This window comes from Artibeus jamaicensis, unplaced genomic scaffold (assembly GCF_021234435.1).
Source record: "Artibeus jamaicensis isolate MK-2021 breed Jamaican fruit bat unplaced genomic scaffold, CSHL_Jam_final contig_781, whole genome shotgun sequence".
Classification (NCBI taxonomy): domain Eukaryota; kingdom Metazoa; phylum Chordata; class Mammalia; order Chiroptera; family Phyllostomidae; genus Artibeus; species Artibeus jamaicensis.
In genome coordinates this window covers 6199114-6223584 of record NW_026521968.1, presented here as the reverse complement: position 1 = coordinate 6223584, position 24471 = coordinate 6199114, and the positions used below count along the sequence as shown (strand labels likewise).

General features: G+C 43.8%; 1 protein-coding gene and 1 pseudogene across 1 annotated transcript in view; one reads left to right on the top strand and one right to left on the bottom strand.

Moving 5' to 3' along the window:
* LOC119063593 (cytochrome c-like) overlaps positions 1 to 23056 on the top strand; it is a 34488-nt pseudogene extending 11432 nt beyond the window's left edge.
* The window catches only part of STX8 (syntaxin 8), a 255335-nt gene that overhangs the window by 26011 nt on the left and 204853 nt on the right, over positions 1 to 24471 (bottom strand). The gene's annotated exons all lie outside the window — the stretch shown is intronic.

Below are 24471 nucleotides of genomic sequence, written 5' to 3'. Positions count from 1 at the left end.
TATCAAGGAAATCTGGAAACTTTGACTACCAATGATGACTTGCTTAAGAATGGAGGGCTGGGGTGGGAGGGAAAGGCAGGTTCCCAGGCCCCAGAGAGTCCGGACCAGTGAACCTTGAGCTCAGGAATCTGCCTTTTAATCGAGCACCTCAGGTCACATATGGTCAAAAGAAAAACTGCCCTTGTGGCTGATGAGCCACCAAACTCTCTTCTGCAACTGTCAGACACACCCAAACCAGGAGAGACTCACGTAGGTCCGAAGTAGTAACACGGGGGCAGCAGCTGGGACACCTCGGCCGTCTGGGCTCCAGCCTGCTTCCTGCAGTTCCTGGTCTAATCTGGACGGGCTGCCGCTCGAAGCCCTGCCTCCACAGGAAGCCAGGGGAAGCCCAAAGCATCACGGACAACAAAGTGTCTGCCTGTCCTCACCTGGGGCAGGTCTAGAATGCCTGTTGGTGCGACTCTCATAGTTGCAAACAGTGATCTCCTTAGGGGAAGAAAAACATAGTGGCAAAGTGTCTTTTGGAATGGGCTTGGCCTGCTCATATCATATGTGAAAACTGCAAATGAATCTATGACACATGTACCATCACCTGGTCATAAATGTTTACCACAAATTCTGCCAAAATAAACCTGTCTTCATGCACAGTTGCTAAGGTATTTGTGCTTAGAAAAACAAATACTTTAAAGACAAACAATACCTTAATATTTTCCTTTCAAAAGTGACTAATCTACTCAATACCTCTGAAAAGCTGTAATGGGTTTCTTCTGGAATCCCTGTATTACTGCATTTCACACTTGCCAATAACTGTATGAACCTCTTCGGGAATGCCAAGAAAAAAAGCAGTCTCGGTAAAGCTTAAAAAAGAGAGAGAGAAAGAGAGAGAGAGAAATACGGGAAGATCATAGATGGGCTACAAAACTCCCCTTGAATGCTTCCCCGTGAAGTCGATCTACATTTTGTTCAAATGGTTGAACTCCAGAAGTACCTCAGCAGTTCAGCTGTCTTGATTTCAAACGTCTGCCCACATGGCTCAAATTTGCAACTTAAATATTCGGTATGAAAACAAAGTTATTTAACTGTTAGCATAGGATTCTTCTCCAAAGGGAGACAGAACGGCACATGTTTCAGCCCACACACATACACTGATCCCTGACTTCTAAATATCGACGTACAACACACAGTTATTTTGGCTTTGGAAGACTACACTGTCTGCTATGTTGGGGTGGGCAGTTAAAAAAAAAAGAAGCTTGTCTTGAACACTGCCAGAGCTGAAGATTTTTATGCATGTATAGTACAAATGTTCTTTCTCATTTTGGAGAGAAAAAGCACTTTTAAAAAAACAGGTTGTGGGGAGGCTTTGCAGAGGTATTTCACCTCGACACATCTTTCAGGTCTGATAGCTGGTAAGCTCATGGCTTTGGTTCTCGTCTTCAACCTTCAGACAACTCTAAGCTGTCCGCAGCAGCTGCGAAGGCCGAGTCTTTAAATGAAATGAAGAAATAATTGCTTCAGGGAACAAAGGGAAGAAAAAAAAGCCCTGTTAGCGGAACTACATGGCCCCTTGGGATTGTGTGTGGTATGTATTCCTGATTAATTCTGTTCAGTGTGGTAAAAAGGAATCCCAGGGCAATCCCAGGGAACCAGAGACAGTGTGATGTGGTTGCCTGGGTGTGAGTTTCAGGGGCATGCCTGGGTTCAGATTGCAGCTACGCCCTGATCAGCTCCGTGACCTTGACAAAGTGCCCTTACCTCCCAGGGCCTTCACCCCTTGTCTTCAATGGGGGATTAGCTCTGCCAACCTCACGTGGCTGGGATACAGGCCGCAGGGGATGGTGCCTGTGCTGTGCCGATTCTGCTAAACACAGCAAAGCCAACACCCCTTGTCATCTTGGCCCCTCCCCAACTTCACCTAAAGGTGGAAAATGATGCAAATCTGTAAGCCAAAAGAATACGGGGGAAGTGATATCTAACCGATGTGTCAATAAAAAGTTGAAAGTAAAGGGACAAGCAATAAATGATTTAGAGTAAAAGATGAAACAGTGATGGGGAGCGTGGGGGGGCATTTAAGTAGGACACTGGAAAGGTTCAGAGATGGGGGGCACCCAGTGTTTCTGAAGGAAGAGCTGAAGACAGGGGGACTGGTTAAAAGCCATGTGAGGACCAGTCATGTCCCAGGTCCATCTTCCACCCCCACAACTAGACAAACCACCTCATCACTGTCCCCTCAGGGAGAAATTGGACCAAAGGAATTCTAAAATGATGGCAACGGGCCCAGAAGAAGGAAGGGATAAGGCAAGAGGATGGAAACAGGGGGATGAAATGCCAGTTTCCACAGAAAACAGCGAGCTTGCTGTCCTGCACCCCCCCCACCCCATCAGATTCCTAGGCAGACAGCTGAGCTCCTGCTCATCAAGAGAAGGTGCTCCTCTCAGCAGGAAAGGACACAGCGAAGAGAAAGACCTAACACACTACCGTCTGGGGTCCCCGGGACCATGGCTAGGTCCTTCCCTATCTGACAATCCTTTTATGAAACCCACGACTAATGCAGCCTACCCATGCCCACAGAACTTGTAGCTGTCTTTTTAGTGCTTTGTTCTTACACAGTAATGGGCAACCAAGCATCACTAGATGTTTGATGAAGAAGAAGACAAAACCCAAAATCACCCCGTCAACAACATCAATAAAGCCAGGAAGCAGAATTCAGTGACAAGATACAATGCAAAGAACGAAAGGAACCTTTTGAGGAACACTACTATCCTCAGAGATGATTTTATATCTATAAAACTAGAGTAGAATACTTTAAAATCAGAATACATAAGTTACAAAAATGAGACAGCAACAATAAAGACATTCAATGGAAGACTTTGAAGATGTAGTCGAAGAAGTGCTCCAGAAGTGAACAAAAAGATAAAGAAACAAATAGGAGGTAAAGTAAGAAGGAAACGAGAGGGTTAAACCAGGAGCCAACAGCACCCCTCTCTCGTGTCCTGTGCTGGACAGAAGGCCTCTCTGGGGGCTTCAAGAAGAAGATGCTACACGGCGTGGAGAGCAAATTCTGGGAGGAAGGTTTCCATCAGTTCTATCTAAAAGGAGTACCAACTCGAAATCATGCTACTATCAACCAACCCGAGTTTCTGTGTGTTCTATAACATTGCTGTTAAATTACATGCTTTAATTACTGTGATACATATTTAGCAGCAGGGAAAAGCTTGCCTTTCTTGAAAAAGTATGTTTCTTTTCTATTAGATATTATCATTGTGTAACACATCCCATTCCCTTTTTTGTGTTGGTTTTTCAGGATTCTATTCTTGGCGCTAAATTTGACACTCAAACATGGTATTAGTTTAGTGATTTAATATATTCTATTTAGGTTCTCATATACAGTATGTTTAAACATTTTCTACTTCTTTAGTAGCTTTGAGATATTATACACACATTATATTGTAAGCAATCCCACACACTCTTTGGAATATAGAGGTTACAACTTATAAATAAAATCTATCCCAGGATAGAATTTGGACTATCTTTGTTTGTCTGTTCTACTAGGTTCTTGTATTTCAAGGGGGGAGAAGAAACTAGGCTTTGAACAGTCTGCAAGCCGTGCTCGCCAGTCTTCATTACGTGCTATTTTATCTTTAAGTCTTGCTCTGCAGGCCAGACTCCATGAACTTATCCATTTATTTCTGCTGTTGTGTATATTTTGCTGTTGTTTCCAAGGGAAAGTTCTTTTTTGAAATCCTCCAGCTTTGCCTGAACCAAGTGAGATTACTCTTCTCATATGTCTGTGTGTCCCTGAGTGTTGGGTGCTGCCAGCTAACCAGACCAAACCCGGATTCGGGAATGAGCCCTGAGAGCTGGAGCAGATGCCCTGCGATGCCCGGAGGCAGAGGACTGGGCCAGAAGTGGGCAGACGCCATGCCTGCCCACTGGGCAATTCCTTTCCACGGCCGAAGAAAAAGTTCAGACAAATAAGCAGATATAAAGTGTCTTGAGTCTTGTAAGGGTAAGAGTAAAAACATCTTAAAAGTCATTGACGTAGTCTCAATCTCCATGGCAGATGACAGGGCTTCAGTGTGACTGGCTTTGGAGACCTACCTCTGCAGTTTCGGCAAAGTCACCACCGTGTGGTGGAAGGGAGAGTGACAGGCACGTGGGACCGACAGGGTCTGGTTCCCGGTTCGGGAATTTGGAATGCTTTTTCCAAGCCATGGTTTGGGACAAAAATAGGATCTGTTTATTAAACTTGTCTCCTTCCTAATACAACACAGACTTCAGAAAGACAGTCACACAGCAAAGCAAAGAGAAAGCACTCATATTTCTCTAGCTGCCCATGTGTATCTCCACCACACTTTACTTTGAGGCCCACAGGAAGGCATTTCCTCTGCCACCTCCAGTTAAAAAAAGCCCCCTTTAACTTTGACCCTAGCCCTCCCCAGCTCTCACCGCTGGCTTCAGCTGTCTAGGGCTCACAAAATCCTCTCACTTATCAACCCTACGCAGCTCTGGAAAAGGCAGAGCCGGTAAGTCTTCTCCAAGCTGGCTGTTGTCTGGCTCTTTTTCAGAATTTTCCCTTCAGTTCCTGTGCCCCAAATCCTCAGATACCACTAGGTATCCAATGTCATGCCCTGTACCCTTCTTTCTAAACCTGCAGCCTTACACCTGGACAGAAAGCTGACTCTTTGAAGACTCTTTTCATTCCAGATTAAAGTTATCTGACAAAAGATGGAAGAAAACATGAATGTTTGATATCTTTCATGATGGGTATTGGTTGGTTAAGCAAATGTAAATTCGATTCACCACCACTGAATCGAGTTGAACTGCCATGTAACCGTGGAGAGACTATAGCCATGTGCCTCCATGTCTGTCGGCCAAACAAGGAAAAGTAACAACAGATACAACGCTTGCTTCATGCCAAGCATGTTTTAACTCATTTGATCCCCAAATCTCCGAGTGCAGAGGTTTCCCTACTCCTGGTTTCTGTGCTAGGCCATCCTTCTTGCTGAGAGTTCTCTGTTGGCCCTGCAGTGAAGTTAGCAAGATGTGGCGGCAGACAGAATGACAGCAATCGCAGGTAAAGAAACAGAAAGAGGGATTCTCAAGGTCACAGAGCTGGTAGGCAATGGAGCTGAGGTCAAATCCAGAAAGTCAGACTGCAGAACTCTCACTCTCAAAATCACTGCATCACACAGCCCTAGCCCTAGCCCTAACCCTAGCCCTAGCCCTAATCCCAACCCAGAGAAGTCATTCCAAACTCTCTATCCAGTTCAAAAAGGCTTCACAGGAGGTCTGGAACTTGAGACTTTTTTTTTTTTTTTAATGAGAGCATTATAACTTGGGCATGGGAGGATGATTTACATTTCTGAGGCAGTTTGGAGAATTCTCAGATACTTGGTTAAGGTCTTCTGAGTATGTAAGTACACCGACAAAGGCATGGTTAAGTCAAATGCTCCACCCAGAAAACCTCGTTATGAGAAAGGACTCTTCAAAACCATGGGCGGGGGGGTGTGCAGTAACTCAGAGATGAGGCCAGGTGGAGTCCTGATCCAATAGGGTCAGTGTCCCCATAAGGGGGAGAAGACAACCCCCAAGGGCTCGCTCTCTCTCAGCACGCCCACAGGGAAGGCCAGGTGAGGCTGCAGCCAGAAGGCAGCCACCTGCCACTCAAGGAGAGACCTCACCAGAAACCACCTCTGCTGGCACCTTGACCTTGGACTTCCCATCTCCAGAACTGGGAGAACATACATTTCTGTTGTCTAAGCCACCCTACCTGCGGTGGTTGGTTATGACAGCCCGAGTGGACTAATACAGTGAGCGTTGGCCTTGCCACCCCTGCCCAGGGCCGCACGCACTCGTCTTTCCAAATGCAGGACTCTCTTCCATGCAATGTTTCTCATCTGCCTGAGCCACTTTCTCCTTGATGTGCTCATTACATAAAGAGATTTTACCATAGAACCCCTAATACTTTACTGACCTAATTAAAAACAAAAAGTCTGTCTGCCTCTGTTAGACCCTGAGCCCTTTGAAAGAAGAGTCTATCTATCTTATTCAACATTATATTCCCATTTCCTGGCACATAGCAGGCATTTGATAATATTTATGGACTAAATGAAGACATGAGTGAGTTTAGAACACTGCCTTAAAAATGTACATTAGTATAAATGTTATGACATGATTTATTCACTCATTCATTTATTCAACCATCAAGAAGTAAATGGTTGGGAGAAAAAGAAGTACATCATTAAAAGAGAAGACTAAAAATTGGGGACATTTCTAGATAATAAATAAATGACAAAATGAAGAATGAGCTGTGTAAGAGAATGCAAATACCAGATATTTATATGGACTATATAACATGTGACATGATCATAATCTACAACTGAATGTGAAGGATGGCAGGAGAATGTACAGGCTAAGTAAGCTCCACAGTGAGGCATGTGGTGGTTGAATCCTGCCTCTGCTAATACCGTTAGGTGACTTTGGGCAAGCTACTGAGCTTCTCTGGGCTTCCATGAACTCATCTTTTTAAAAAATGAAACAAAACAAAACAAAAAAACAGCCCTGGCTGTTGTAGCTCAGTGGATTGAGCACTGGCCTGCAAACCAAAGGGTCACTGGTTTGATTCCCGGTCAGGGCACATGCCTGGGTTGTGGGCCAGGATCTCAATTGGTTGGGAGTTTTCAAGAAGCAACCAGTTGATGTATCTCTCACACATCGATGTTTCTGTCCCTCTTTCCACCCCTCTTCCCACTGCTCTAAAAATAAATAAAATCTTTAAAAAAACAACCAATAAATTTACTGAAGTATAACACATGCAGAAAAGTACACAGGTTAACGGAAGAGCTCAATACATTTTCTAGTTGCCACATCTCATAAATGGGGATAATAATAGCATCCGTCACGTAGGGCGAGTGTGAAGGTTAAATGACATGATGCTTGGGAAGTGCTCCGAACGGTGCCCAAACCATACGGAGCCCCATAAATATCGGCTCTCATTCATTTACATTTGCTCGGTGTAACTAACTGCAGTTCTAAACCCACTCAAATCTTTTATCATTTTTCATACAGCCTACTAGTATATACCCAGACTTAAGAAAAAAAAAAAAAAAACAAACAAACTGTGGCCTGGCTGGCATGGCTCAGTTGGATGGAGCATCGTCCCACACACCAAAAGTCTGCAGGTTTCCTTCCTGATCAGGGCACATACTTAGGTTAGGGGTTTGATCCCTGGATGGGGCACATATGGTAGGCAATTGACTGATGTTTCTCTCTCACATTAATGTTTCTCTCTCTCTCAAATCAATTTAAAAAATAAATAAATACATAAAAGTTAAAAAAGAAAAAAATGTGGATACTATTCCCAATATACTTGTGAATATAGAAATACACCATCGGAACTGATTATTAGAGTTGTACTATTGCCACCTTTCCTACCACTCTGGTTTAACGGAGTGACTCTTTATCTACTTAAAATGCCGAGTAAACAGAGTTATAAACAGGGCTAAAGGAGGCAACAGAATAGATTTGGAAATGCTTCCTTGGTTGGTACACAAGAGAGAAAGCAAAGACTGCAGTTCCAGGGCGCGGCCTCTTGGACCAGCTGAGCGAGGGGTGCGGTGATCCTCAGAGCTGCTCATTAGCCAAGGACTGTCAGAGGCACTTCTGGAAGGCACAGTTTGGGACCCTGGTGTATTTTAAGAAGTATTCCTGAAAACAAGCTATCTTCATGTGCCTAGCAGGCCAGGCCAGATGGTCGCCTAATTGGGGATCACCCCGTGGGTAAAAGAAAGTCCTTTCTGCTCCCAAATGTGTTCCCAGCGTAGCTTCGAGGTGCCCCAGATTCTACCACCAGGGGATACCTGTCGATGTCATGATCATTCTCTTACTCTGTTCCCATTCTCTTACTTGGAAGTAGAAGTATCACAGGTGGGAACAACATTTTCTGTGCCTTCTGAGCTGGAAGGAACTTAGGGGAGTCCTTTGCTCCTGAGCAGAAGAGGGTGGACAGGTAAGGCACCAATGACAGAACGAAGCATGTGTGAGGAAGCGAGGAAGCAGGGCAGGGAACTGGGGAGAGAAGCTGGGCACAGAAGAGGTACTTCCTGACCTCCAGACTTCTGCCCAGGGCAAGCCCTGGGACCCACGGGCACCAGTAAGTGTCTGGCAATGAACGGGCTGATAGAGCAACTAGTCCAGGTTTCCCTAAGTGACTTTCCAACAACTTCCTCACCCTGTCCCACTGTTGCCTCATTTTTTCCCCTCTTCCAAGTTGCAGACATACTTCTGTTGTTCAACTTACACAACCGCCCCCTGCCCCCCGCCTGCCAAACCTGAGCGACATTCTTCCTCACAAACAGTCCTCTGCAACTCCTCAGAAGATCCAGGTTCTTCTAAGGAGCAAGGGCAGATGTGGCTTAAAAGAAAGATGCTGGAGGGGAATTTACAGTCTGTGACCAATTAGCCAGATGGGCTAACCTTACCACCTGGTTTTTCTCTTGTCGGTGTTTTGTGAGCTCTGCCTCTCTCATTCACTCTCCATTAGTTGAGGAAGGTCATTTCCCTTTGGCCTAAGGGGCTACTGGTCTGAGGGCCATCTTGGGTTCACATATGCTCCTGGATTTCAGATGGCACCGGTGACCAGGATATGCTTTCTTCAACATGCATTTTAGCACGGGCACCGTGACCTTTTCTCCTGGATTCATGTCCACCCGTGTGTGAGCTCTAGCTTCAGCTGGTGCAAATGTGCTTACGTGAGTAATTCCAAACATATGCCACACAGAATGCTAAATCTTACCACATCTGCATATCATTTACAAAGCAAACTGAGGAACTGAATTTTAGCTATAAAACCCAACTATGTGGGACAAGAAGGGGGACCGACTGCCCGTTTTGGTATTCATTCTTGTGCTACTTAGCAGGGATCACATTATTTCTTGCTTGCAGTCAGTGGGCCAGGGTTACTTCTCTTTTTAGAAGCAATCCTTTCGAGTTCTTTGTTATTCTGAATATAATGTAAACTCCTTTTCTTTCATCTTGGGTTTGCCTCAATCAATGAACTTTTCCAACTCTTGGAGAGGAAGAGAACTTTAAATGGTTATCTAATTGAGATCTTTGAACTTAGGCATGGTATGAACATAAATCACACAAGATAAACATTTATCTCGCCTATTTTTACAAATTTCCAGGGTTGAAAATCCCCCAATTGTTTCAAAAGCCAAAGAAATTAGACAGGACACATATTTACAAAGGCATTATCATGCATTACACATTCACTTTCCCTTTCAGACAGGAGTTTACTTTCCCAAGAAGAGTGCCATTTGCAAACACAAAACAAAATGACAAATGTCACTTTTTCCGGCCTGCACTTACTTCCCATGCAAACACTTTTTAACTGACACTTCCTCTCCATCTCTTTGTTTCTCCTTTGGCCGGGGCAGGCGGTACATGCTCTCTTGCTTACATCATCTCCAGCATCATCGAAAATTTTATACAAGGTCAGGTTCTTACAAAATATATGTAGAACTACACAGGAAAAAAGCTTTAAAAAAAGGTGTCGGCAATGAGTCATATTTAAAGCTAGGACAGATGATAAAATACTGAGGTGAAGATATTAAATTTAGGGGGTCCCCCTACATTGGGCAGGATTTTCCTAGCCCACTACCTATGTCTGTTATTGCAGATGAACTTTAGAATCATGATGTCAGGCACGCCCCAAACTCCCTTTGGAATTCCAAATCAGATGGTATGAAATTTATATATTAACTTAGGGAAAAATCTATTTTCTCCATAATGGAAGTCAGCCTTGTCTTTGAATATGGCATACCACTACATTTATTCAAATCTTCTCTCTGTAAATATAATTTTTCCTGCCAATCAACTGTCACCCCAACCACCCTGCACACCATACTGATGATGGAATAGCCGACCTGTACCCTTGACCAAAGGCTGAGCCAAACACTGGAGCCCATGTTTCAGAGACAGATGTGAGACCCCAGCCATCCCAGAAAGAAACCTCCCCATGACTCTCCCAATCACTGTAAGGAAGGACCCCTTCCACAGAGGAAGAAGGACTTGAGCGTGGGGCTGCAAGCGGCCACGAGGAGAGAGCCCGTGTGCAGCGGGAAAGAGTGAAGCAGGTTAACAGATGGGGGGCAGGCCCACCACCAACCCAAACGGTGTGTTCGTGTGAACTAGAAACAAGTGCCCTTTCCTCACATGCTGTAAAACTGCTGTCCCAAACATATAAATCTATGATGATCATGCTTTCAAGAGATCGAAAGCCTTTAAGACAGAGTTGTTCATTGTGTGGAACAGCTGAACCCTGCAACCTGAATGGGAAGAATCCTGGGAGCTCTGGGAGCTGCCCCGACTCCTGCAGCTCTTCCTTGGAGTTCTGAGAGCCTCAATTAGCTGTCACCCTCTTTTATTTTGCCTCACCTAGAGCTGGGTTTTAAACCTTCTGATGTTTTATAGTTTTATTCTTGTAGAGTTTCCGTAGCTATTGTTAATGTGATCTCGTCTCTGTTCTTCGTGACATTTTCGAACCTATTACAGGCGCTGTATGAGAAAACAATTTAGTATGTTCATTTTATAAATGACAAAGGACTTGGGTTTCCTTTTAGTTTTTCAGTTGATTCTCTTGAGTTTTTCCAGGTTGAAGACTGTAAATATATACACACGTGACAGTAATTTTGATTTCTCTTTATTAATCTGCATACTCTGGGGGCTAGATTGTCCGAGTTAATTTCCTCCCCGGTCGAACCTCGAGTTTGGCCATCAAGCAAAATGGAAGTGTTTAGTTGTGGTGGTTACTATGCGGCATGACCGTGAAGTCCGTCAGTGCCCTCCTTGGACAGGCGTTTTCTTTGAGAAACTAAGAACAGACACTCAGTTTTATGAAATGCTTTTTTAGTGTCTATCAAGGTAATTAATCACATGGTTTTCCCCCCATTTATTAGTGTGAAGAATTATGTTAATATATTTCCTAAATGAACCCCTCGTCTCATTCTTGAGGCTGATTGGACTTTGATTCTCTTGAAAGCATATGGAATTGCTAGTGTTTTATTTATGGTTTTTCTTTTTAGGATAATTATACTCATAAGTAAGACTGGACTACAGATTTGTGAGTATACATTCTTTGTTGGGTTTTGATATCAGAGTTATTCTAACTTTGGAATGTGAAATAGGAAGACTTCCTTTTTGCCTATATTATGAACAACAGTTTACATAACATGGAAATTACTTTTCCAGGGAAGTTTGAAAGAATTTGCCTATAAAACTGTTTGGCACTAGAGCATTTGGGGGGAGATATGTGCTTTTTTCCCCTTCTTTTTGCCATTACACTTGACAACTATTTGATAAGTCTTTTTAAATAAGTAGCTTTGATATTTACTAGTAAATCTATTATTTACATGTATTGAAATGCACTGAATGGTTATCCTCCTCTAAAAGCTACGCTGGCCTTTGCTAAGGGCTGTTGCATTTGCATTCCCATGTTTTGAGATGTCATTTGGCCTAATTAATAGTAATCTCTAAATAAAAAGTGCTCGGAACCAGGCCCTCCGGTCCCCACCCAAGCCCACAGCGCGCTGATGCTGCCTGGTCAGCTCCCTGCGCCCTCTGTGCAGACCCGCGGTGCTGGTGATACTGCTTCTGCACTGTTCATGAGGTTTCTTTACATGCTTGGTTTTACTGGGCTGCTTTATAAAGAGTTTATTCATACCCCCACAACTTAATCCTAAAAATTAGGTGGTAGGAAACTGCTTAACAGGTTTTTATTAAAATCACTATAATAATGTAATTAAATATATTTAGAGATAATGTATATGTAGGAAGGAAATAAAAGCTTCTTCATAATTTGTTAACCTTAAGCAAGTTCATGTAAGAATTGGCCAGTTTACCGAAGAGATGGAAGCACAATGTCTGGAAAACTGGGACCTCCCCCTGCTGGACAGGCCAAGCTCAGCTGCCCCTCCCGCCCCGGCAGGAGGTGAGACCGTGGGCATCCACAGCCTTCCAGGTGGCCTCCCTGGGAAACAAAGAAAGTGGTTCGGCCCAGGGGCAGAGATCGGGTGCACTGCCGTCCCTCTTAAACCCATCACTTCAGGCAGCCCAGAGTAGCTGCTTTCAAAGTGGGGAAGATAGCGTGAATCCAGGTGGGAGTCAGAAAGCCAACCAGAACTACGTACAGAAGTTGAACTTGAATGTGGGGCCTGGCACGATGAATGGAAGTCCCATAACTTGTGAAAAAAATCACATCCTTGGGAAAGAGATGGGAAGGAGAGACACGAACAGCTTGTGTTTTATTTCCGAGGTCACTAGGCCACGGGAGCCACCTCAGAACCTGCTGGAGAAGACTTTCCATCACTCAGAAACCCTGGCCTTTGAGTGGGATTTAGTAACTGGGCAGGATTTGGGGTTTCTCCCTTGGGAAGGGGGTGTGTTCTCTGTGTGGATAAGATGGCTGTGGCTCTGCTGGTGGCCAGCTGCAGGGGAGATCACTGGATTCATCCATCAGGACTCCCTTTCCCTTTCTTCAACAGCAGGGAAGGACGGACAGAGGGCAGGGCAGCGTGAGCTAAATCCTCACCAGTGGACAGTGACAAGATGTGGTGCGTCCCACACCCAGGTCTGAGAACACTAGTGATACACGTTAATGCCCTTTTCCTCCTCCTGACATGTGGCATGGTGTGCACTGGCCCAGCTCTGACCACGGGGGTGAGGGTTCACATAGCACGAGGGAGAGACAAGACGGGGGGGGGGGGCAGGCAAGAAAAGGCAATGGCCCCATCCAAAGGCAAAACCATTGGGGGCAGCCATGGATTACCAGGGACCGGGTGGGGTGTGGGGAAGGAGGGAGGGAAGAAACTGACCACCAGAGAGTACAAGGGAACTATGTGCGGTGCTGGGGATACGCCGTGTTCTGACTGTGATGGCGGTTACACAACTGATTTGTCAATATTCATGGAACTGCTCACATAAATATGTTGAATTTTACTGTGTAAATTAAACCTCAATGCACTTGACTTATGAAAAAAAGAAAAGAATAATCCATTGGAGAAGAGACCTCCCTTTTTCTAAAGAGTTTCTAATTTTTATATAATTATAATGACTGATCTTGTATGACATCAAGATTTTGAGTAATAGTAAGGTCACCTTTACTCCAAGGACATAAAGAAATGCTTCTGTGGATTTTTCCTAGAGTTCTAGTGGTTTTGTATGCTGCATTTAAAATTTTGACCTTTTAGGAATTTATCCTGGCTGAGGTATAGACCCACCCACCTTTTTCTTTTGACAGAGAGATACTCAGTTGTTCTAATACCATTTACTTAATAAGTCCATCCTTATTCCTAATTATGGTTGTAACTATGATCATATACTAATTTGGAAGATTCATTTTAAGTCCTAGCACTTTATTTTAACTTTTTGGCTTGAAATATATATATAAATAAGGTGACATTCCTTAAAAATACCTTTACATGTTATAGAATTAATATATGTTTGAAAACAATTAATACACTTACTGAAAAAAATGCAGATAGCAAAACCTGGAAAATGAAACAGGCCCGGTTCTGCCATTGACTAATGTAGGCATTTTATGTGTATATGATGTACATGTGCAGACGCACGGTGCTGAATGAGCTACTCTGACAACCACGCCGGAGCACCCGACCGTGAACAACATGGGTTTGAACTGCATGGGTCCACTTATACACAGGTTACATGCAAAAATATCACCATAAGCAAAGTCAAAATACAAATAAGGAAAAAACATTTTAAACTTATTACCACAAAAGATCCTCTTCCCTAATGTAGAAAGGCTCCATAAAACTAGTAAGACAAGGACCAACAATAGAAAATGCACCAAGAACATCGACGTACCATTCAGAACAAAAAGAGATACAAGCAGCCATTCAAATACATTAGGAGTGCCCTGACCGGTGAGGCTCCGTGGCTTGTGCTCCAGGTATCGTCCCACAAAGCACCAGCTCCATTCCCAGTCAGGGGACGCTCCTGAGGTGCGGGCCCAGCCTGCACGCAGTCAGGGCGAGTGTGAGAGGCAACCCACTGACGTTCCTCTCACACATCAATGTTCCTCTCCCTCTCCTACCTTCTCCTCTCTCTAGGAAAAAATAAACAAAATCTTGAAAAAACATTAAAAATATATTGTTTCACTTATAAAATACAAAACAAAGCTATGAGGTTGAACCATATAAAATTACTGATGGTCCACCATTTCTGACCTACATAAATTGCAATTTCATGTGGTTCAACCTAATATAGTGAAATATTTTTCATCTATCAGATTGGCAAAATTCCAAAAGCTGAGCAACGTGCCCTTCCAGGGAGGCGGTGGGGAAACGCACATAGCCCCGCTGGGGGTGCCAAACCGCACAGGCTCTGCAAAGGGCAGTCTGGTCAAATTTATCAGCGTGTCCATGTTGGTTGGTTTATCCTGCAGATATACCTACATGTATAGAAAACAATAAATGTGCAAGATGCAGAAGATATATACATAGGATATATACTATACATATGTAATATGCTACCATTCCTAAGGGGAGATAGAGGTATCACATACGACACACCATGTACATGCATACACATATTTTTCATATTTGCTTGTATCTGCAGAGAAGAAACACTGGGAGGAGACATGAGAGGGTGATAGAAGTGGTCACCTGTGTGGGGAAGGGAGAGCATCGAGAAGGCAGGAGTAAACTTTCTCAGGGGATACCTTACTCATGGTGTTGGTGGTTAAAAATCAAAATAAAAAGTAAGTAGAAAAGATAAAAAGTAAAATTGCAGGTATTTGGAAAAACTGACCATTAAAACAACTCATTCTCCACAATCTTAAATAATCAACATTACTACAATGTATAATTTATATACTTACAAAGACTTTTACCACTACCAACGAAATAAATTTAAAAAACATGAATCTAAATTCTCTCGCTGGGCTTATTATTTTCCATTTGCCTCTGCATCCGTTCTCTGCTCTTCTCTGCCCTCTTTTTTGGGTGAGCTCTCCCACAAAAGCCTTCTGACTTTCTGTTGGGTTTGGCGAGGGGAGGCACTGGCTGGAAGTCAGAGGTCAGGGGAGAGACAGGCTGGAGTATTTCTCCTGTTCCGGCAGCAGCCGAGTGCCCCCCCCACACCCCCCACACCCCCCACACGAGCACACCTGCTGCTCTCACTCTTACTAAGCTTCAGGAACACTGTGTGCTCCTTTGGGGAGGCGGATGGCATGAGTGTTATCTGCCACTGCTGCTAGTCCTGTGTGCCCCAGGTCTCTCGTTGGTTCCCTCCCCGCTGCATACACTTCTGCCACTTACCCAGCTGAGAATGCGTCTACTTTACGGTGGAAACCTGGCTGATACGCCTAGTCATCTGTATCTTAGAAAAACCACTCAAAATTCATTCTTTTCTCATTTCTATACCCCAAGGCCAGTTTATTTCTGGAGTATTTCACACACCCACATGTGCGTGTGCTCCCCTGTACCTTTACTACATTTTCTAGGTTAACAATTTTTCCTCTGTCTTCCTTTTTAACAAGCCTCTTAAATCCATTCTGCACAGCCATAAGTTAACCCATGAACTCACCCCAATATCCTTCGCCAGAAATACTTTGAACAACTGTACTCTTATCCAGCCAGCCATTCGTTCAGCAAATACTGTTTGAGAACTCAGATACTGAGATTACAATGGTGTCTAAAAACCAGACAAGATCCTTACATGCTCATGGGAGGTTAAACTTCTGTGGGGAGAAAGAGATAATTTTTTAAAATTTTATTTGTTTATTTTTAGAGAGAGAGGAAGGGAAGGAGAAAGAGGAGAGAAACATCAATGTGTGGTTGCCTCTTGAGCGCCCCCTACTGGGGACCTGACCCTACAACCTAGGCATGTGCCCTGACTGGGCATTGAACCAGTGACCCTTTGGTTCACAGGCCAGCACTCAATCCACTGAGCTATACCAGCCAGGGCGAAAGAAATAGTAAGTGACCATACCACAAAATGTAAAATTACAACTGTGCACGAGTTATAAAAACAAGATGTAAGAGGGCGCAAGTCTCTAGTTTGAGGATTAGAAAGGGGTTCCTGGAGGAAGGGGTGTTTGAGCTGAGACTGGAGGGATGGGTGGGCACTGACCACGCAGAGAGGAGGACCAGAGAGAGAACAGGTGTTTCTGGTTCTTTTTTCCATAGCCTTCTTTCCAACAGGAACTCTCCTCCCTCTACTTTCTGAGCTTTACCTAGTAGTTAGGTGATGTGGGAAACACAGTATCTCTGTTTCGACCCCATTTTTATTCAGTCTCCTCACACTTCCAGACCTCCAATTCTATGTAAGATCGTATGTCATCCTCTGCAGCTCTCATGGCACAGTGCGGGAACAGCCTTGACCCCTCCTTTCAAAGTAAACTGTATTCTAATGATTTTTCTCTAAAGAGAAAATCCATTTTCTACTTGCTAAGTTGATGCGTTTAGTACTAAAAATTTCATGATACATGTGAAATGAACCTAAGGAAAATACAACCAGAAAATTACAGAAAGTGTGTTTTATTTTCCCTAAGTGATTGATTTTTTCCTATTTGTTTGTTTGCAATGAGCAGCTTATTCTTTAATTCTGACAAGTAAAAAAGGTGGGGGGGGGGCAAATCAGTGCGATCCACTGGAAAACCAGAAACGAACGCCTCCCCCAACTCTTCAGGCCGCCAACGTCCAGCACTGTTTGCAAAGCTGCTAGTCCTGTCTCTGGAAGCACATTTTTCTCACCCATTTATATTGCACAGGATGAAGCGAACATTTTTAAGATTTCAGCTTTTCAAATGCACGGTACTTGTGATAAAGGCTGTGTTCAAGCTTTCCTCCTCACTCAACCTGCCGACCAACACGGGAAACCATTAGCTCAGGCTGCTACAATTAACTCGGGGCTGCTTCTTGTAAGGCTCACACAATTCCCAGCTACTTATCATGCAAACAACCTGGGAGACTCATTTTCCTTGCAATGCAGTAGGAGGGGTAAATTACTGAGATAAGTAGATTATTGGGGAAAAAGTCACACTCAGAGGCCTTATGAAATGATTAAACCCTGGGAAATTCATCCCCCCGAAGTCCTGGCCCGACAGCGCACATTCACTCTGACTCCTGGACAAGCTACAATGAAGGACCCTCTTTGGAAGCACTAAACACTCCGACTCTGCCGCATTTTCATCTAACTTTTCAACCAGTGGGTTCTTTAGTTTTGATGGGTGAGATTCACCATCTATGAAGCAAACTAAAGAAAAAGGGGGAGGTTACTGGACTTGTAAGATTTAAAAATTGTCTAACATAGTAGAAGTACAAACATGAAAGCCAGTAAAATGATTACTCTAGGAAAATACAGTATTCCTTGTATTAACTTCAAAAACTGCATCAAGAGAAACCATTTCATATTGATTAATAGCTGTGTGCAAGTCTACAGTGTCAAAATGTATCTTCTCTGTAAGAAGTACTTCCTTAGGAGCACACATTAGTCAATGATTAAGTTGACTATTATTAGTCAAATTGAAGAACTGCTTGAAATAATGTTTCAGAAAATATATATATGGAAAAGTAATGAAAATAAATGTAACCATGACCAGGAGACAGAAAAGGAATCTTTATTTTCTGGCAAGAGGGAGAAACCAACTAACCAGCCAGGAGCTCTGATAGCCAACCCCTAAACAAGAGCGCTCCAGGGAGGGGCCTGTGAGTGTTAATGTGGACGTCCTGGCCCTGCACTGAGCTGCCAACAGCTGGTGTAAACAAGCACATGTTTCCAGTGAGGAGAACCTCAGGAAGGCAGTGAGGCATCCACTTGTCACTGCTCTTGGAAACGGTCAAGGAATTACCACCTCTTTAAGTCAAGAATGAATCCTTAATTCGATGGAGTGAAATACTTCTGCTTCACACAAGTGGAATAGTCCCTGACATCCGGGAACTTAGGCTTCCTCCCACCTGTGTGATAAAGCGGACAAGCGGAGAGATTTTGCCTAAGCCAAAACCAGGAGGGTGAGGAGCAAGGAGACTGGGGTGTGTGTGGGAGGGGGCTTTGGGAAAGGACAATGGATGACAGAGGAGCGAGTTTCTTTTCCTTTGAAGGGCGGATTGGCATTTCGGGTACAAGGTAACCTGTTCCTCTGTTTCAGTATGAAACCTTCAGCGCACTCTGCAATTCACTGAAACTCTTACAGCTGTTCTCTGTGTGTACAATGGGTATGTGCTTGTTTTGGGAGGAAAGTGTGATATGGGATTAACCTTTTGGAGTGGGCGGGGGGGTTTGGAGGTTAGGGCAGGTGGTGGTCCACAGTGATCTGTTCCTATTCAGTTTAGCTACCCCCATAGTTATAGATGAAATACCTGAAGTGTAAGAGGTTAGGATCTTGCACAAGGTCTCCGTGCTTGAGCTGGGATTCAGGTCTACGCTGTCTGATTTTGGAACTCCGAGTCTAACAGCACACTAGACTTAGAAGACAGTGGAGGGAAAAGTACCAGTTGATATTACAAATTGCTTGCTTCATTTATGAAAGCATGCTTCGCTGGATATAACGGAATTGGAATTTGTAGGGTAACACAGAAAATCTATCACCATAGATGTTCGGTACCTGCCTGAGAACATTTATCATCAGTGGCATAACGCTATATTTTGCCAACAGAATTGGGAGTCAAATCAGAATGTACAGAAAAGAAATAACATGGGAGATAAAAAGGAAATTTTCTCATTAAAAATGGCAGATATATTAATGGAGTGCTGCTTTTCAAAACCACCATCTGAGATAGTAACAGTGAGATATTAACCATATTTATGGTTAAACAGAAAAAATGCTTTTAGTATCTATGTAAAGATGCACATATCTTGACATCGTTTAAAACAGACAAAGAGAATACAAATAAAGTATAGTGATTAAGAACACGGGCAGTTTGAATCACAGCTCAAACATTCACTAGCTGTGTGGCCTTGAGCAAAGAACTTAGCCCTTCTGTGCCTCAGTTTCTTCATCTGAAAAATGTGCACATTAAATGTCCCTTTCTCACTGGCGTGCCGTGAGGATTCAATGAGTTAATATATTAAAGTGCTCTGAACACTGCCTGGTACATGGTAAGATAAGCACTTTATAAGCATTAGCTAATATTATATTCTCACTACTATGAGGGAGCAGGGGGTGCTGCATTAGCGTGCGCATGTTAAAGGTTATCACTGGAGCCAGTAAATGCACAGGTAGGTCCACACTGAAGAAACTGCATGCAGGTGGGTGTGCAGTTGAAATGAATGCCCACTGGGTTGGGGTGTACAGGGAAAGAAAGCTGGACTAGTATGTGAGGGGAGTAGAGATGGATTAGGAGACAAACTATCACTCTCAGGCTAAAACGCAGGTCAGAGCAGAGTGAGAAAGTGGAATGATATGTGGTTGGAGTCAAAGAGGCCCTTTAGAAGTGATCGAGTCCCCCCACAAACTCCAGGAGGTAGCCATGGAGATGGAGAAATGATGAAACCCTAGTGCTGCGCAGACCGTCCTCCCTTAGTGTGGCAGCCCAGGATGGGCGACAGAGAACTGCACCGAGTGCCCAAATCCTCAAGGAACACGGGTGGAGGGCTGGACTGTCAAAATACTGTAGCGGTGGGGGGTTTCTGGGTTTTTTTAAATTGTTGTTCAAGTACAGTTTTCTGTCTTTTACTCCCATCCCAGCCCATCCCCCCAGTGCTCTCCACCTCCCTCCCATTTCCACCCCCCTTAGTTTTTGTCCATGTGTCCTTTACAGAAGGGTTCCTGTAAACCCTTCCCCTTTTCCCCTGAAATTCCCTCCCCTCTTCCCTCTGGGGGTTTCTGTTGTTGATGACAACTCCACTCTTATTAGTTTGGGCAAAGGGGAATTTTTTTTTCAAGGACACTGGAAGCTTAACAAAATCTTTAGGACAACCAGGAAACCAGATTTGGAGGATACACAAGCAAGACCAGTGGAACCAACCCCAGAGGGCAGTCGTGCACCACTGCTGCAGCCGCCTGCCACGTGCCATGTGCCACACGCCACGCGGGACCACAGGAATGAGGGCTAGACTCCTCGAGAGCTCCCACGGAGAACTGGACACTCCCAAACACCATCCCACCTGAAGAACTAATCTCCCCGTGCGTGGCTCACACCTCATAGTGGTTGCTTCTACCTCCAAGTCTTATAAGATAGAAGCTGGGCCACATGTGGGTTCCCTGTGGCAAGGAGTCCAAAGAGTGTATCTTTTAACTTTCCAGTCTCTGTAGTTCAGGGAGGAAAGGAAGGAGGGGGCTGAAGTGGGTTGTGAGACAACCAATCAAAACTCTCACCCTGACTGGTGTGGCTCAGTTTGTTGGGTGTAGTCCTGTAACTGAAAGGTCGTGGGTTCAGTCATGGTCAGGGTGCATACGAGAAGGCAACTAATTGATGTTTCTCTCACATCAATGTTTCCCTCCCTCCTTCTCTCCCTCCTTCTTCCTCTGTCTCTTCCTCTCTAAGAGCAATGAAAAAAGTATATATCCTTGGGTGAGGATGAAAAAACCAAAACCCTCTCCCCTCCACCAGCACTGGCGATGAGCGGAATGGGAAAGAGATGCTGATGCAACACAGTACGACCTCCCCTAGGGCAGGACGGGAGAGAGGGTGCTGAGAGCAAAAGAGGAAAGGGAGCTGTATTTTTACGGTTGTGAGATATTAAAATCGTGGAAGAATAAAGACCCTCAATGAAACAAAGTGCTGTAAGAGGAAATCTATGCTTCAATTGAGCCAATCAAATGATAGAAGCAATGTTCTAAGAAAAGGGAATTACTTCATGATGACATATTAATGAGCATCTTTGAAATTCTGGGTCCAGCTGAGATGAATTTCTCCTTGTACCTGGGACTCACTCCAGTACCACTCCCTCCTCACCACCCCCACTTGTCCAAATGCTCCCTTTCAATGGGCCTATTTTACTCCCCTTACTCTGTACACACTTGCAGGAAGAAGTTACTCCCTCTATTTTAACCTCTCATAAGCTTTACCTGTATTATTCTTATCCCATTTGCCTCACTTCGCCTTGTCTTTAAGTTATTTTCCTTGTTTAATAAGACAAAAATACTAAACAAGAGAAATGAATATTCCACAGCTGAGTACTGAAGGTAGAGGCTGAAAAACTCTGATGAAAGGGTAACTTGTTTACTGAAGACGTATCAGTTTCCCGAGTCATTTAAAAATGCTTGGGCATTCCACACGCCAGTCTTTAAGAAGTATAACAATTCTATAACTTGATAAAGCTTTCCTGCATGCAAAAAAAGAGTGATTTAGATTTATCTCTCCTTGTGGCAGGGTATGTATCTGATCAATTTCTGTGTTCTCCTTGGCTCCAGTGCAGCTCCCTGCACTCTAACATTCTCTGATGAACAAAGAATGAATGAGTTATACATGCCCTTCACCATATTATCTGCCAATTGCCAATTTCTGTGAAGCCAGGTAGCCAGTTACTCTGAGGTTCATTCTTACCAAATGCTAAACCTCTAAAAATGTCCGTAAGTCTGGGTCTTGCTCTACCTATATTATGGGATTCTCACTAAATTATGAGATTGGAAATATGTATCTTTCACATCTTTATATATCTGGTAATGCTTCTTGTAGTACCTACTCAAAGAGAGTACCTACTGACTTGTCTGAGCCCCGGATGTGCACAGGCCCTGAACTTGGTCTTACTAAGAATGTCTAAGGTTTCTATAGGACATTGTACATCTGGGTAGATGAATAGCAGTGACAGATATTAGATCAGGTTTACACCGGGAAAGATGTGGTTTAAGAGGAGATAAAGAAGATGAGAGGCATAAAAGAGGTATAGCTCTGCAGCAATGAGGAGAACTGGAGAGGAACCCTCCGTGAAAGAGAGATTTCCACAAATTTCTGGAAGAGGACTTATGGGACAGGGGTGAGTTAAGTCAAGGAGGAAGCTGAGGCTCAGAAAGCACACGAGGAGCCATAACTGAAGAGGGCGCCAACTCGCCAAGCACAACTGCTGAGAGGCTCCAGACAAGAGAGTGAGAAATGGAGGCAAACATGGATTCATTCGAATTCTTTTCATGGGGTAACAAAACCAGCAGGCAGCCAAGTACTTACGCCTACATCAAAAGCTGGAGTGGCTAGAGCTGCTGCTAGTGTGAGTCCTGCTGTGCTCCGGTAGAGTTCTTTGGTTTTTGGCAAAGGGGATGGGGCTCCCCAGCCACCTGGCTGTGAGGCCTGTTGTCAGCCATATGCATCCACTCACACAGAGCTTCCCATCAGCCTTTCCACTTCCCGATTTGGACATATGAACTCACGCCCAAGATGCACCAAGCATGTAAAGCAAAGCCCATAGCACGGCATAGAAAGCTCAGATAAACAAATAGGAAAACTGACTCTAGAGGATACAGAGATAATTCTGGTAGCAAAAGAGAACTCAAAAACAAACAAACAAAAATGTCCCAAGTTTCTAGGAAGCATTCTTCAAGAGAAAATTCTTATTGGAAAAAATACCATACCCATAAAAACAAAGACAGAATCCAATAAAAAAGAGGAACAATCAAGAATAAGAAAGCTTTTACCAATGAACATGGTGTTTTGACATTTGGAAACAGAAATAATGCAAGACCCCAGAGATAGCGGGATGTCTGGCTTGCAAATGGGAACCTCTGTGTCATTTGTGATGAGACAGTGATTTTAAAAGGGGTGAAGTTAAGGGGAGCAAGAAGATTTTTGTTCAGAAGTGAGCCAATGCCATACTGTGGAGAAGGGAGGCAAGCACAAGATTGGGCCAAAGCTCCATGGTCTATTTGGGCGAAAGACAGTCCAGGCCCCTAGATTTTCTTACACAGATGCCAACAACAATGAGGGTATCATGGAGGGGTGGAGGCTACACTGATGGCGTATTTGGAGAATCCCACGAAGTACGGTACATCCCTGGAACAAAAATGGTCTTCGCTGGGATTAGGAAAAGTAGAGAAAGGGTAGACCTGGCAGGTTATCTCCAAGAAGCTACTAATGAACTTCTATTACTAATGAGTAATAGTTGACCACTTCTTTATTTATTACAAAACAGAAATGTCTTGTGATTTTTTTATGTGTACCATATTAAAATCGATCTCATATGCTACAATTTGGATCATGCATGGCTGATAGAACATTTCATTTGGGCAGGCCTGATTTAAGTAAGATTGACCTGTGGTTAAATTGATAGGATCACAGCTTCTTGAACTTGGACGGTAATTTCGATTCAGCAAGTCCATCACTATTTTCCTTTCTAAAAATACATTGGGCTTGATTCTTAATGTTCATCATTTCACAGAGATGGTGAATGCCATCTCAAAACGTGAGGGAGACTGGTTTTAAATTCATTAATTTTTAAATTAATTTTTTAGAGAGAAGGGAGAACAAGAGGGACAGAAACACTGAAGTGAGAAAGAAACATCAATCAGCTGCCTTTCATTCACGCCCCAACTGGGGACCAAACCCAAAACCCAAGAATGTGCCCTGACCAGGAATCGAACCGGCAACCTTTGGCTTAGCAGGATGACCCTCAACCCACTGAGCCATGCCAACCAGGTCTTGGTTTTATACTTAGATTAATATACCTGGTTATAGTAATATGTGTAAATGCTGAGGCAATCCTTTCGCTGTCTTTTAGAACAGCAAGATGCGTCTGTGCTGCACTCTGTGTCCACGAGCCTACTGAAGGCGAGGACTGGCGACAGCTGGCAATGTCCCCTTTATCTTTTTGGTTCTAACTAGGTCACGTCAGTTAAATTCCGTGTCTAAACCGTTGCCCTTTACTTAATGAAAGGCATTTTAGTGGGGTTTGTGTATGATATCACATAAGAGTATTCAACACTTCTCCCATTTTACAGATAATCTACAAGGTCGGATACTTTTAACACTTGGCATGACGAGATGAAGTAGAAAACTTTGCCAGTGAGTTCTTTAAGTCAGACTAAGTTACGATTCAGAACTGTCTTGAAGGGCCACTCAATGGCACAGCTGTGGAAGGACTGTGCGCATGTGATGGGCGATGGTGCTCGAGCCACTCACTGGAAGGGTGAGCGTACGGGAGATCAGGCCACGGACGCGAAACTGTAAATTATGTGATCAGCAAGCTTAAGATAATGAAAAACAAATCACAGATCAAAAAAGAAAGATGTCGAAAGCTTCTGAAATGAAAACAAACAGCGTGGCAGTGGTGATGGGGTAAATAAAAACAGGCCACGAACAAAGGAACAAGGGCCAGACTGGCAGGACTTCCCACTGGCAATGCTGGGTATCATGAGACATTAAAGCAGATGCTGTGTACTTTATGGTTTGGAATTCTATACCCGGCCAAGCTATCGGCTGAGCATGAAGATAGAATAAAACATTTCTACACGTGAGAATTCACAAAGCACACATACTACATTGCCCCCCCCCTTTTTTTTTTTAGAAAGTTGAGGATACTGTT